The 13,024-nt window shown below is 35.2% G+C and overlaps 2 non-coding genes across 2 annotated transcripts; one reads left to right on the forward strand and one right to left on the reverse strand.

Moving 5' to 3' along the window:
• The first annotated feature begins 98 nt into the window (after positions 1 to 98).
• TRNAV-AAC lies at positions 99 to 172 on the forward strand. The gene has a single exon. It is a non-coding gene; the product is annotated as a tRNA-Val (tRNA).
• Positions 173 to 8,831: 8,659 nt separating this feature from the next.
• On the reverse strand, positions 8,832 to 8,905 carry TRNAV-AAC. Its single transcript has one exon. It is a non-coding gene; the product is annotated as a tRNA-Val (tRNA).
• Positions 8,906 to 13,024: the final 4,119 nt, after the last annotated feature.

Raw genomic sequence — 13,024 nt, forward strand, 5'->3', positions numbered from 1 at the left:
GAAATACATCTCTTGGTAATTAAGTTACTTGATCAAAAACCGCTTTTGTTATCTCAATTCTGATTCCTTATGAGGATAAGACAGCAGTTCAAACATCTGGTGTCGTGGTGTAGTTGGTTATCACGTCAGTCTAACACACTGAAGGTCTCCGGTTCGAGTCCGGGCGACGCCATGTGTAGCAACATAAGCTCAAACTATTTTTGTTTTGGATCCCTTCCTGACAGAAGGACTAACTATTTGTGAATTGTGACCTTGCCCAGTAATCCAGCTCATAGCTATTTATACTGTTTGAAGTTAAAACGGGACTAAAGTATCTAATTGTATGCCTAAGTTAGACCAATTTTATAGTTTAAAAACTAAAATATCTCATTTTAAAATTTAAGTACTAAAGAGAGAATTTGGTTATAGTTGAAAGACGCAAAATAGAATTAACTCTATTCTGTTTGAACTTTGGCTCAATTAACGTTGTTTTTAAAATTTACATGTAAAAAATTCAAGCAATTCGAATTTGTCTTGAAAAATGTTTGTTTTAGCTCAGTCTTGATAAATATTTAATCCAAGCTTTAAACCAAAATTGGCATTTTTTTTCAAGAGAAGGGTACAAAGAACAAAAAAGACATGCCATTCATCCTCAATCTACTTAATTTTTTTCCATCTTTCTCCGTCCTCATTAATGAATGTGTGTAGAAAAACAAATAGTAAGCCACTTTAGTCAACTGAACTCATTCCTTTTCAAGTAATCTTTGGATTGATTTTGGTAACTTGTGTGTTTCACTAATTTTCTTTTTCTAATCTGTTGCAGACTTTGGCTAATCTTCATGATAAAACTGAAACAGATTTACTACTATCTTTTGGGTTGCGACAATGATTTGGTGACAATCGTTATTTTAATCTTGAACTTTTTTGTTGTTGAAATTTGATTGATTAGCATCAGCTAAAGTTCTCATGACACTTAAATTGTGAGGAAAACATATGAAAATTGAGGGGAAAAAGAAGAAAATGCAAAAAATCAACTAAAGATAATAATATAGAAAAAAAACCTTGAAAAGAAAAAAATTAAACTTACTAAGATGTTGGAAAACAAAAAAAGTTGAAATTTTCAACTTGTTTACAATCTGCTAAAGATAATAACCTGATAATAATGGTGAAGACTTGAGAAAATCTTGTTGTGGATATTTGGGTTAAAAATGGTTAAGAAGAAAAAATTGAAAAAAAAAAAAGAGAAGAACTTGATGTTTTAATATATTTTTTAGTCAAGTAAAATTCTCAACAAACTTAACTACAGTTTAGCGGTAAGATTGTTATATCCAAACTTGGAGACCCAGGTTCGAATCTTAGTTACACCATTCTTGATATTTTGTTGAAGAATTTAAAAAACCCCCGGTTCACGGTTCGTCCGATTTTCAACGGTTTTCCATGATATTTTGTTGAAGAATTTTAAAAACCCCCGGTTCACGGTTCGTTCGATTTTCAACGGTTTTCCATGAACTTCCGGCTTTAGCATTAGACCGGACCGGTGACATGGCCGGTTTGCGGTCGAACCGGCCGATCTGGTCCGGTTCTGAAAACATTGGTTGTAAGCCATAAGAGAGAGAACCATTCGGGCTGTGACACTCCTGCAACAAATTTTTTGCCCATTAAAAGCCATCTTTTTTTTTCTTAAATAAAAGTGGAAAGTCTCATCTTTTAATTATATATCCTTCTCATGACACTTAAATTGTCCCTTCTTTTAATCCATCTCTTTCCCAAATTATCTTATGCAAAGTTTTATTTTTGGTTCTTTTTTTTCGTTTTATGTCTTGAGGTCGATTTTATTTGAAAAGTAAAAAACTTTCTTTGAATCAAATCTTTTTTTTGAGATGTCTCTCTACCACTACATCTACAATGTAGTTTGGTATGTCATGTTGTGCATTTTTTGCAATCATTAAATTGATTTTTTAGAGGGTTGATGTCTTCTCTAAGATGCAATAAGAGTTATTTTTAGTAAACAATGATACAAAACTTCAAGCATATATTTGGCATTTCATTTAATAGGGCTGATAAAGAAAGAGTAAACTTGAAAATGTGTGTAGGTATTAGACTTTTAATCGCTCAAAAACCAAATGTGAAGAGAATTTCGGTGAAATAGTATTTGAAAATTGGAAAAACTTGGTGCTTACCGTTCCTTTATTTATTTTTTTTGGAGATTTTCTTTTGATTGCAAGTATTGGGAAAACTCAACGCTTTATTATCTTTGCAAAAGTGTTGGTCCAATTAGGATGACCCATTTGGCAATAGTGGACTCGTGCAGCTCTAGCCTGTTATCCTTCCACTGCAAGGAGCGGGAAGTTCTCGTTGCTCTGTCAAGCCAGCCTCACGCAGTATCCTCCACTCTAGGAGCCAAGTGGTCCAGGCCTCCGCTCAAACCACATGGCACAGCTCTCCGCTTGGAATGGGCAGGCCGGTGATTAGCTCCACAAGGCCTACCATCTGGGCCAATCCAACGTTCCAACACTTTAATACCCCCACTCGGGTCACAAGCTCGCGCGACCAAGCTCGGCGATCGGCTGCTCCTAGGCATCTGGTTATTAAGTGACGAAAAGATGGAATTTCTTCGATGTGGGACGTATTTGTTTTCTTTTTCTTTCGCTGGTTCTTATGTGTTTCTGGGAAACGCTTCAATGGAACCAAAAGAAATGTGCTAGATGTATGTATGGCTATTGGGGTTAAATAAGCGCTGGTATTATTGAGGATGGAAATGCAGGCTTTAAGAGAAGGTTGATTGCTGCCAAATCAGCATTAGTAACTAAACAGAAGTTGAAGTAAAAGCTAGTACTCATCAAATTGGTAAATCTTAATCGTCAAAAGGTTTGAATGTCTATGGAAAACCTCTAACTAGGATTCCTCAAATTTCTTGAGTATGGCAAAAGAAGCTTTTGTTTTTGACATTCTTGCTCGATTGTCTAACGCTAAAGGCACCTTATCTTTATCAGAATTACTCTACTAAACCTTCGAAATGGTGGATGAATGTAAGAACGGTAGATTAGTTAACCAAAGTAATAGTCTCACCTTTTTATTGATATGAGCTCAAACATCTTCAAAAGCATACAAAAAGAGAAAAAGGATGACCAAATTCGAGCACACCAAAATTGGATGTAGTGATGTTTGAGAATGAGCATTCTGAAATAAAACTTCGTCGTAGATAACAAAATGTTAATTATGACTGGATACTTGACCATATGAACAAAATTTGTGAAAATTGGCACTTCAACTATTGTACTAAGACCAACACCAAACACCAGATTGACAACTAGTTCCCCTTCCATGGTTCTATTCCTCAAATATACTTTACAAAACGCAACAAGCAAAAAGCTTTTCCGTTGGTATGATATCATTAATTTATTTTGAAGCACCATTCCTGTTTAAAGCCCTTGGCAAGTTTTTCTTCATTGTAAACTACATATCGCTCCAATATATAAAAGTAAACCAATGCTATTTCTTTCCGGTTATCATTCAATCCAATGAACTAGGAAGATGGCCGCCTCCAATAGTAAGATTTAAAATTGGCTACACATCTTTTCCCTCTTTAATGAAAGTGAGTGTGTGTTTCAGTTAAAGTTTCTATTTATCTTTAGATATTCTTCCTCGGTATATAAGAGCAAGTATCTAGAACTGAACCCCTATGCATATTGAAGAAGCGCTGAGCTTCCCCGGACCGAGCTGAGCTGATGAGTTCGGCGTGCTGATGGGGAGAGCGAGTCCCAAGCCTGCAAGACAGACAAAAGAGTGATCTCACAGAGGAGCCCCGAGGTCGTCCCCGAGGGCACTCCGACGGTCAAGTTAATTCTCCGGTGAGTGAAGTTCACGGGAAGCCAAGCAGTCGGGAGTAATTAGCATGCAGTGGGCGTACCTTGTGTAGTTGGTGTGCGTTACCATTTATACTTACTTGTGAGTCGGACCTCTATACGTTTCGGGACCTGCCCGGGATAACCTCAATCCCGCGCTAAGGGGGATTCTCCCCGCCCTCTACGGGATTGTTTTCCGGAGCCTCTCGGAGCCCTAGTGGTGATGTGTTCCAGGACGGTTGTCAGGGGCCTAGGGCCCAGGCCCAGTTCCGACCTTCCTGGGCTTCCACGTGTCTAGGCCCAGGACGGGGCCTCTGCACATATATATCTCTTCAATATTCCTGGCTTCGATCGCCAGTTACTGAGCGGTACATTTGTTGTTAACAATTTAGCAAAGGATGGCGGTCACCCGGCCCACGGGGGACTAATGGGGGGGGGCCATTTCCCCCCGCTTAGAAACGGGGCGGGGGCAGGGGAGTGTACCCCCACCCCATCTCTTGCCCCGCCACCCGCATTAAAAAAATAAATATATAAAATATATATGTATATATTTATATATATAATATATAATTTAATTAGTTACAAACTTATGATAATGATATTATTAGTTATATATATTATATAATGTATATTAATATACGTAATATAATTGATATTATCAATTATACTAGTAATTATATATGTGTACTAATACAAATTATTAATTGGTTATACTAAATTTACTAATACATATATACTAAGTCCCTAATTATACTTAATACAATAACATTTTTTTCTTTAAAAAAAAAAGCACAAGCACAATAATAAATTAGTGATTGTATTTATGCCAAAAGTGAAAACTTGTCTACTTTAGTTATATTTATTTCATCATGTTGGATTGTATTCAAATAACTTTTGTTTGATTGTTTTTATAAGTTTCAATTGTGAAATTATAATGAATAATAATTTGGTGATATGTTGATATTTTGGTACTTGATTATTTGGACTTTTCCATGATGCCACAGACATCCCATGTTTATCCATTACTTGTCCATGCCTTCTGCAGTCTCAAGAGATCTTTTTAACTATCTTCTCCCTCTGCATGCATTCTGCAGTTCTTCTGGGAGTCTCGCTTGGACCATTGCCCATCAGAGTTTGAAAAAAATCTACTAAAACTTTTTATTTTCTTTTGTTCACTAATCCATTATTCAGATCAGGCAATGTACAATATACAAAAATTAAAAGCTGATGATTAAATTGCAATGATGATTAAAAGCTGATGATTAAACCCTAAACCCTAAACTTCGGAGTCGAGAAACTGGATGAAGCGCACGATTAACGGGGTGAGATTTTGTGGATAGTGATATATTTGTCCATTGATATAAAATAAAAGGTTTTTTTTCTAATGGGGGTCTAATGGGTACTTGTTAGTACATTTAAATCACATCTAACTTACCATATGAATTTATACATTGACAAATTATTATCCTATACTGCATTTATATGCTTTCCCTAATTAATATTATTTCTTCAAAATATGAACACACGAAGTCCATATTAACAAGTGCCCATTGGACACTTATTAGACAGATCATTAATTAACGAGTGCCCATTGAAATGTATACGTATAAAATTCACCTAGTCTATCATGTATATACATATACTAATAATTATTAACCTCCTTTGCATTTATATACTTTTCCTATTGTCCTCCTTTGCATTTATATACTACAATTATTATCCTCCTTTGCAATTACTCCTATGATGTTTTCCCATATTCCTCCCTCTGATTAACACCCTCCTGAAGTCTTTGATAACCCTCAACCTTGGGTTTTATAAGATTACAAGTAGCCTACAAAAACAGGCATAAAAACTCACCGGATTTCAATTTGTTTTTTGTTTTTTAGGATAAGATTAACTACAAGTAGAAACTTACATATAGCGAGATTTGAGCCTAGTTTCTCCTACTCATGTAAATGGTCAATATGGAGAGATTTTGTGGTCAGATTTGATCTCTCACTGGGCATTTCAGCCTATTTGTTGCCAAAGATCGTCCTTAGCTGCTTGCTTGCTAGCAATGCTAGGTTCAGATGTCTGTCTCAGTATTCAGTACATAATTTTTTTTTACTGTTTGAAGTGCGAGGAGACTAGCAGAGTAGTTACTGAATTACTGGAGCCTGCCTGCGTTATGCTTAAGCTCCAGCAGATGGAAATTTTTTGACAAGTTGGCAAGGAAAAATTCATAGAGACCTCTCATGGCTGATTATTTGTGTGATTGAGCAAAAATACAGAACATTGTATCTTTTTCTTTATATATAATCCTTTTTTCTCAATATGCATTGTCATTCCTTTTATTGATACTCCAATAAATGATCAAACACCGTATATTAGTTTCCTTCAACCACCTACAAGCAATGATCATGGTAGATATTTTGCTTAGATTCAGTAATGAATTTACAATATACTCTTGATCAGTGGGGGCGTACGTCTTGGCAAGTGGGTGCAGGTGCACCCAGTGGCCAAAAGAAAATGCCTGTATACAATTTGTGCCCTGTTAGATTGTGAAATAAATTTTACAATCATGGCAGTTATTGTAATTTGACAAAGAATAAATAAATGAAGAGAACCAATCTAGCAGCAAAACTCACATTCCAATGCAACTCTTGAGTATCAAATTGACCGGCCTACGCTCCACAACAATTGATTCCTACCATTGAAGTACATTTATTGAGATCTATATATGTCACACCCTGGATGCACAGGGCAAGAAGTCACCGGAGTTTTAACAGTCAAATCCAACTATTTAGACTCCATCCTTGCTAGCCAAAAATGGATATCCCAAGTTGGAGTTAATTGTTGAGTCTTTGATTGCATTTTGAGCCTGTAGGCCCTAGGCCCTAGGCGTGATATTATGATATTAAAGCGAATCTCATGTAGTCTTTGCACAGAGTGAAATTAAATCAATGATATTGGGTTGGACTACACAAGAAAGTGGAAGAATTAAATCTCGTGTAGAGTTAAGTGCTACGTCATTAGAGTCTGTACGAGCCACCTCTAGAATCCGTACGAGCCATCTCTAGAATCTAACACAATTAAGTGAACAATCCAGATTATGATATTGGATTAGATTTTGGAGGAGACAAATTCAGAGAATATCTGCAATATCATAATCAGAAGCTTCAAGCACTAAAGCTTGAATGCAAAAATGGCCAACCGCTGCAAAAAGTAGAGAGCTTGCATGCGAACAAGAAGTAATGTCAAGTATAAAGCTTCTAACAATGTCTGACTCATGAGAGGAAAATTCTCTAAAGCTTAGAATCAAAGCCAAATTACATGAACAAGATATAAGGAAACCTTGTGTGTTTTCAGACCTTTGAGAATGTTTTCAGACAAAAAGAGAGGTTTCACGACCTGCATGCGCCCCAACAAATTTAAGAGCATGCTGATGAAGTTAATCAATTTTCCTCCCAAGACAACTGGGAGATCCAACCTGCAATACTTTTGCATAGAAAGACTTGAGTTTTCAAATAAAATCTACACGATTCACTATTCTAGTCAAAATTTTTAAGATTTGCAGCATCTATACCAACTTCATGCTTTCCACTCACATAATAGGATGAATGTTCAGGATTGGATGACTTTGCAGTAATAGCAAACATCTCTACTATACTAAGGACACCAGAAAGGCAGAGAGGAAAAAGTTTTCAGAGGAGGAGTCAAGAAATAAAGATTTTGGGTACGGTGAAGAGCCCAACAGAAACAATTCTTCAAGCCAATGACACCCCTGAATAAGCCTATTAACAGTGCCTTAATCAACAAATCCAAAGCCCTCCAAGTGCATAACCTTAACACTTGGTAAAGAAACCAATTCAGGAATAATCAAATCCAAATTCCTATTTGTTTTCAAACTAACTAGTGCTGGGAACGGAAACATCCTAGGAGTAGATATTAAATACTGGGAAACTACAGTAGTTTTCACTATTATAGTCACCCACCAAAATATCAAGTTCTTTGACATTAATTTGAAACACAGGAGCTATTAACGGGTCAATTTGCAATCTATGAATTTCATCTAAATTTTGCCATGTACAGACAAAATTTTCTAAAAGAAGCCCCTTTTCATGGTTGAATAACTAGATCCCAAAACCGAAAGGATTATAGAACCATCCAATCACAGTCATGTTTGGCTGCAGCACTTTTGGTAGGGAAAAACAACAGAATGTGTAGAAGAAGAGAGTTGGGTAGAACACCCAAACTATCAATACCACCTATTTGGCGATGAGGCATAGAAAGAAGTAAAATGAAGGCATACATACCTGCAGGGAGTGGTGACATCAGTCAAGTGACTTCACACTTTGTAACCAATTAATAAGCTCAAAAGCCAGCTGACTACGAAATAACAAGCCACTTTCAGTTCCTTCTGCGTCGTGATGCGACAATGAAATTGTGGCTCTAACAAGAGACTTCAGTTCTTGAATGAACGCTACTCTTTGAGCATCAATTTCATACACCAAATCTTTTCAGTCTCGGGACATTTAGCATAAACTTATGATTTCCAAATCCGCTGACTTCAAGATATTTTTAGGCTGTTACGCTCAATTACATAGTTGTAGCGTCCTCCCAAACTAGTAAGTCTTAAGTTTTTTCAATGAAGGACTAGATAAATCAACCACTTCAATTATAACAGACAAAACTATGGAAAAGTAAATACAATTCTTCAAGAGATGGGCAACCACGAATAAGTCTCGGAAAGTAATTTTCATCTACTAATCCCACAGGTCCTGTCAAGTGCAACACCTTGAGATTTGGCCAAAAAACTGAAGTGGGAACAAGAAGATTCACTAGCCATGATAGTTTCACAGTTACCAGAGTTTTGCAAATGAATATTTCTATAGAAAACAATCGTCACACTGAAGTGCAGCAGATATAAAGAAATTCCAGCCCCATCTGAAATCTTTCCACCAGCCTATCGACACAGACACTCAATTTTCTAAAACAAAAGTAGTTTAAGCTGAGTGTTGTTACACATGGCGTCGCCCGGACTCGAACCGGAGACCTTCAGTGTGTTAGACTGACGTGATAACCAACTACACCACGACACCAGACGTTTGAACGGCTGTCTTATCCTCCTAAGGAATCATAATTGAGATAACAAAAGCGTGTTTATGATAAAGTAACTTAATTACCGAGAAATGTATTAGTATATTAGTCTTGTGTAATATGATGAGTTGACTTCGTCAGTTTGATTTCCAGGTAGGGAGAAGCAAACCTACATATTATTTAACAACAACACCACGGGAAAAAATTTAACCAAAAAAAGTGAGAACCTGTAAGTACTGTAGACTGGTGGGTAATGCATTTGGGATTAGCTAATTGAGAAAACAGACCACCGGATTTATCAGTCCCATTTCATCAGGCTTCTCAAGTTGACGATGAATCTTTTGATAGATCTTCTTCGGTCTCCCCAAATTAGCTGAGAACCCTGGAAAGGCGTCATTGAATATTCCCTCCCCTCACTTCACTTCTCTTCCCGAAATCGTCTGCAGACCAATGTTTTAAAAATCGGACCGTTAATTGAACCGATGACGTGAAAGGGTCGAGGTTCAACCGGTCGAACCGGTTTAAACTCGGTTCAATGAATTTTAAAAAAAATAATTTATATAAATATTTATGCACAAAATAAGACATGTAATGGACTAATTTAATACATTATATGATGAAAAGTTTACTATTTTTGAATAACTTGATTTTTTAAAAATAAAATTTTTAAATTATAAGTTAAAACAAATAAATTTCATTTCAATTTCAATTATATCTACCAAAAAAATCTTAGATCTAACCCAAAAATATCATAATATTTTAAAATTATACAAAATTCATGTCTATGAGAATTTAGATTTTGTGAACTAAAATTTTAATTTACGTTTTGGGATTTAGAGATTGCAATTTAAAAAAGAAATTTTGGAGTTCGAAAGAAGTCAAGAGAATCGAAAATAGAAATGCAAACTTGATAAGAAATAAAAAATGAGATAAAAGTGAGTGGTTGTGGCATTAAATAATTTGGGTTAAAGAAAAGTAATTCTTTTTTAACCTTTTTCAATTTAATGGACAAAAATAAAATTAAAAGATGGAAGAAAACATCAATAAATTAAAAATAAAGTGGTTTGATTTAAAAGAGAGTGACAAAAAAAAGAGGAGAGAGAGAGAGAGAGAGAGAGTGTGTGTGTGTGTGTATGTTGAAGATTAAAAAGAAAGAGCCATGAGATGATTAGATTTTGTTAAAAAAAATGAAAAAAAGAAATATGAGTTTTTGTTTTATATAAATAAGTTATCCAAAAAAAACTAATAAAATGTGATGGTGCAATGGTTACTACATTGGTTTTTTATTACAAAGGTCTTGAGTTCGAATCTTGATAGCTGCATTTTGCAAAACGTAAAAAAAAAAAAAAAAAAATCTCGAAAACCGGAAACTGCCGGTTCAATCCGGTCCGACGGTTTCCACGGTTTAATCGGGTTTTGATCGGTTTTCTAACCTGGTCAACTATAGCATAGAACCGGACCGAAACCATGGCCGGTTCGCTGTCCAACCCGTCGAACCGACCGGTCCGGTCCGGTTTTCAAAACACTGCTACAGACTAGTAGAGTTAAAACTTCAAAGGTGAAGAAATATAAAAGGTTTATTGCACTTTATTCCCCGTACTCTTTGGGTGTAGTCACATTTCCCCTCCTAATATTGCACCATTTATCATAGTTTTTTATAGTTGAAAGTCGAGCCAGTCTACTTGATATTCGAAGTCGGATTTAACTTGATTTGGTCGAATTTCATTTGAACTTGACTTGTTTTTGGTTAATTGTGTTGTGCATTTTTCAACAATACTGAGATGAAACTCTTTAAACCCCGAAATTGAAATATAAAATTTATCCTGTTTGAAGCTAAAACGGGACTAAAGTATCTCATCTTATATTGCAGGACAAATTGTATGCCTAAATTAGACCAAATTTATAGTTTGAAAACCAAAATATCTCATTTTAAAATTTAAGTACTAAAGAGAGAATTTGGTTATAGTTGAAAGGCGCAAAATAGAATTAACTCTATTCTGTTTGAACTTTGGCTCAATTAACATTGTTTTTAAAATTTATATGTAAAAAATTCAAACAATTCGATTTGTCTTGAAAAATATTTGTTTTAGTTCAGTCTTGATAAATATTTAATCCAAGCTTGAAATAGTTAAACTAAAATTGGCATTTTTTTTTCAAAGAGAAGGGTACAAAGAACAAAAAAGACATACCATTCATCCTCAATCTACTTAATTTTTTGCATCTTTCTCCATCCTCATTAATGAATGTGTGTAGAAAAACAAATAGTAAACCACTTTAGTCAACTGAACTCATTCCTTTTCAAGTAATCTTTGGATTGATTTTGGTAACTTGTGTGTTTCACTAATTTTTTTTTTCTAATCTGTTGCAGAGTTTGACTAATCTTCATGATAAAACTGAAACAGATTTACTACAATCTTTTGGGTTGCGACAATGATTTGGTGGCAATCGTTATTTTAATCTTGAATTTTTTTTGTTGTTGAAATTTGATTGATTAGCATCAGCTAAAGTTCTTAACTCTAAAACTTTTTGAGGAATAATGATTTTTTGGCGCTTTGATTTGATGTAGTTATAGAAATTTTCGGATCAACTAAAGTTCTTAACTCCATGGAGAAGAACCTAAGAAATTGTATATCATTGATGAGCCCTTGTAAACTCATCGGTTGAAATTTTTTTACTAATCTGTTTCTTTTGTTTGTTAAAGAAAGAACTGAGTCCTTTTCTCACAAAAATTCTGGCTATTGATATCTATTACAAACAATACATCTTGAATTGAGCCTTGTGACTTGCTGCAGTATCCATCATCCAATCCAACAGTGCCAATTTAACAGCGCCAATAAATTGTGAGGGTACTCACTTCCACCATACTTGTCAAGTAGTTTCCAAATGATGAAGATCTTATCCAGGAACATGTTTTTCATTGAAAAAAGAAATCAGCTAAAACCTGTCATCTCGAATAACACTAGCAGATATAACCATGTTATGCTTTATTTTCCAGGTGCAAATGATCCAGTTCAGCTGAAAATTGTATATGTAACCAGTGCAAATGATCCAGTTCAGCTGAAAATTGTATATGCTAGAGAGTTGGGTAGAACACCCAAACTATCAATACCACCGATTTGGCGTTGAGGCATAGTTCTCAGGACCAAAGACAAACGCACTGATAAAAACTCAAATCATAAAATGTTCACGTATGCTGATACATAGGCAGTTCGCTCCTCATTAAGTAGCTACAAATTTTGGTTAATAAAACAAATATGGTGTTCTTTTTCTAAGTGATGAAGGTTGTATCCAGGCACGGCAATATTTTTCACTTGCTGGTTATTTTGTTGCCAAAACAAAAATGCCATAAAAAGGAATAAACGGAAAAACTGAGAAGCATGCCAGTTTTTGGGACTCAAAATGGGCACTACTGGGGAGTTACTTTCCTTCTCTATTCTATATTCATTGAAGGATTCTATGAAATGGTAAGATGACATAAACTGAACCAAAACTATCATCTTATCTAATACTAGCAGATATTGCTATCTTAGTCAAATTGATGTTATACTTTATTTCTAGATGCAAATGATCCAGTTCAACTGAAAAGCATACCATTCACTTGAAAGAGCATTAGCAATCACATAAGACATACAATCCTAATCACAATTTCAAACACAAGTTTTTTTGTAAAGAAAAATCTGAAATCAATGGTTATAAGTTAAACATGTAAAGAAGATTAAGTGTCCCCATACAAACATGCAAAGTACACTGCACCTGTTATTACTGCCACCAAGAAGTTACCAAAAAGATTCCACCAGAAGGGAAGATTTTATTCAGACAAATTTGCACCTCACCTCTGGTGCACATGCAAAAACAGAAGACAAACAATAAAATACCAATTGCCTGAGCTATAAAAGCTGACATAGCAGTCGCCTAAATGAATAATTTGCACTTAATTCTTCTGCCCCTAGTACAATTTATGACTTTGTCAATGCCTGTGCACTTGACAAATTAAGTTTCCAGCTTCAAGAAGAAAAGGCAATGCTCATAAAATTGAAGTCAAATCAAGAACCAGGAATACTCATCATTATTATCAGCTGTTCTCTATGTATTGTCTAGAATAAAGGCTGCATATACCTTTT

This window comes from Coffea eugenioides, chromosome 1 (assembly GCF_003713205.1).
Source record: "Coffea eugenioides isolate CCC68of chromosome 1, Ceug_1.0, whole genome shotgun sequence".
Taxonomy (NCBI): domain Eukaryota; kingdom Viridiplantae; phylum Streptophyta; class Magnoliopsida; order Gentianales; family Rubiaceae; genus Coffea; species Coffea eugenioides.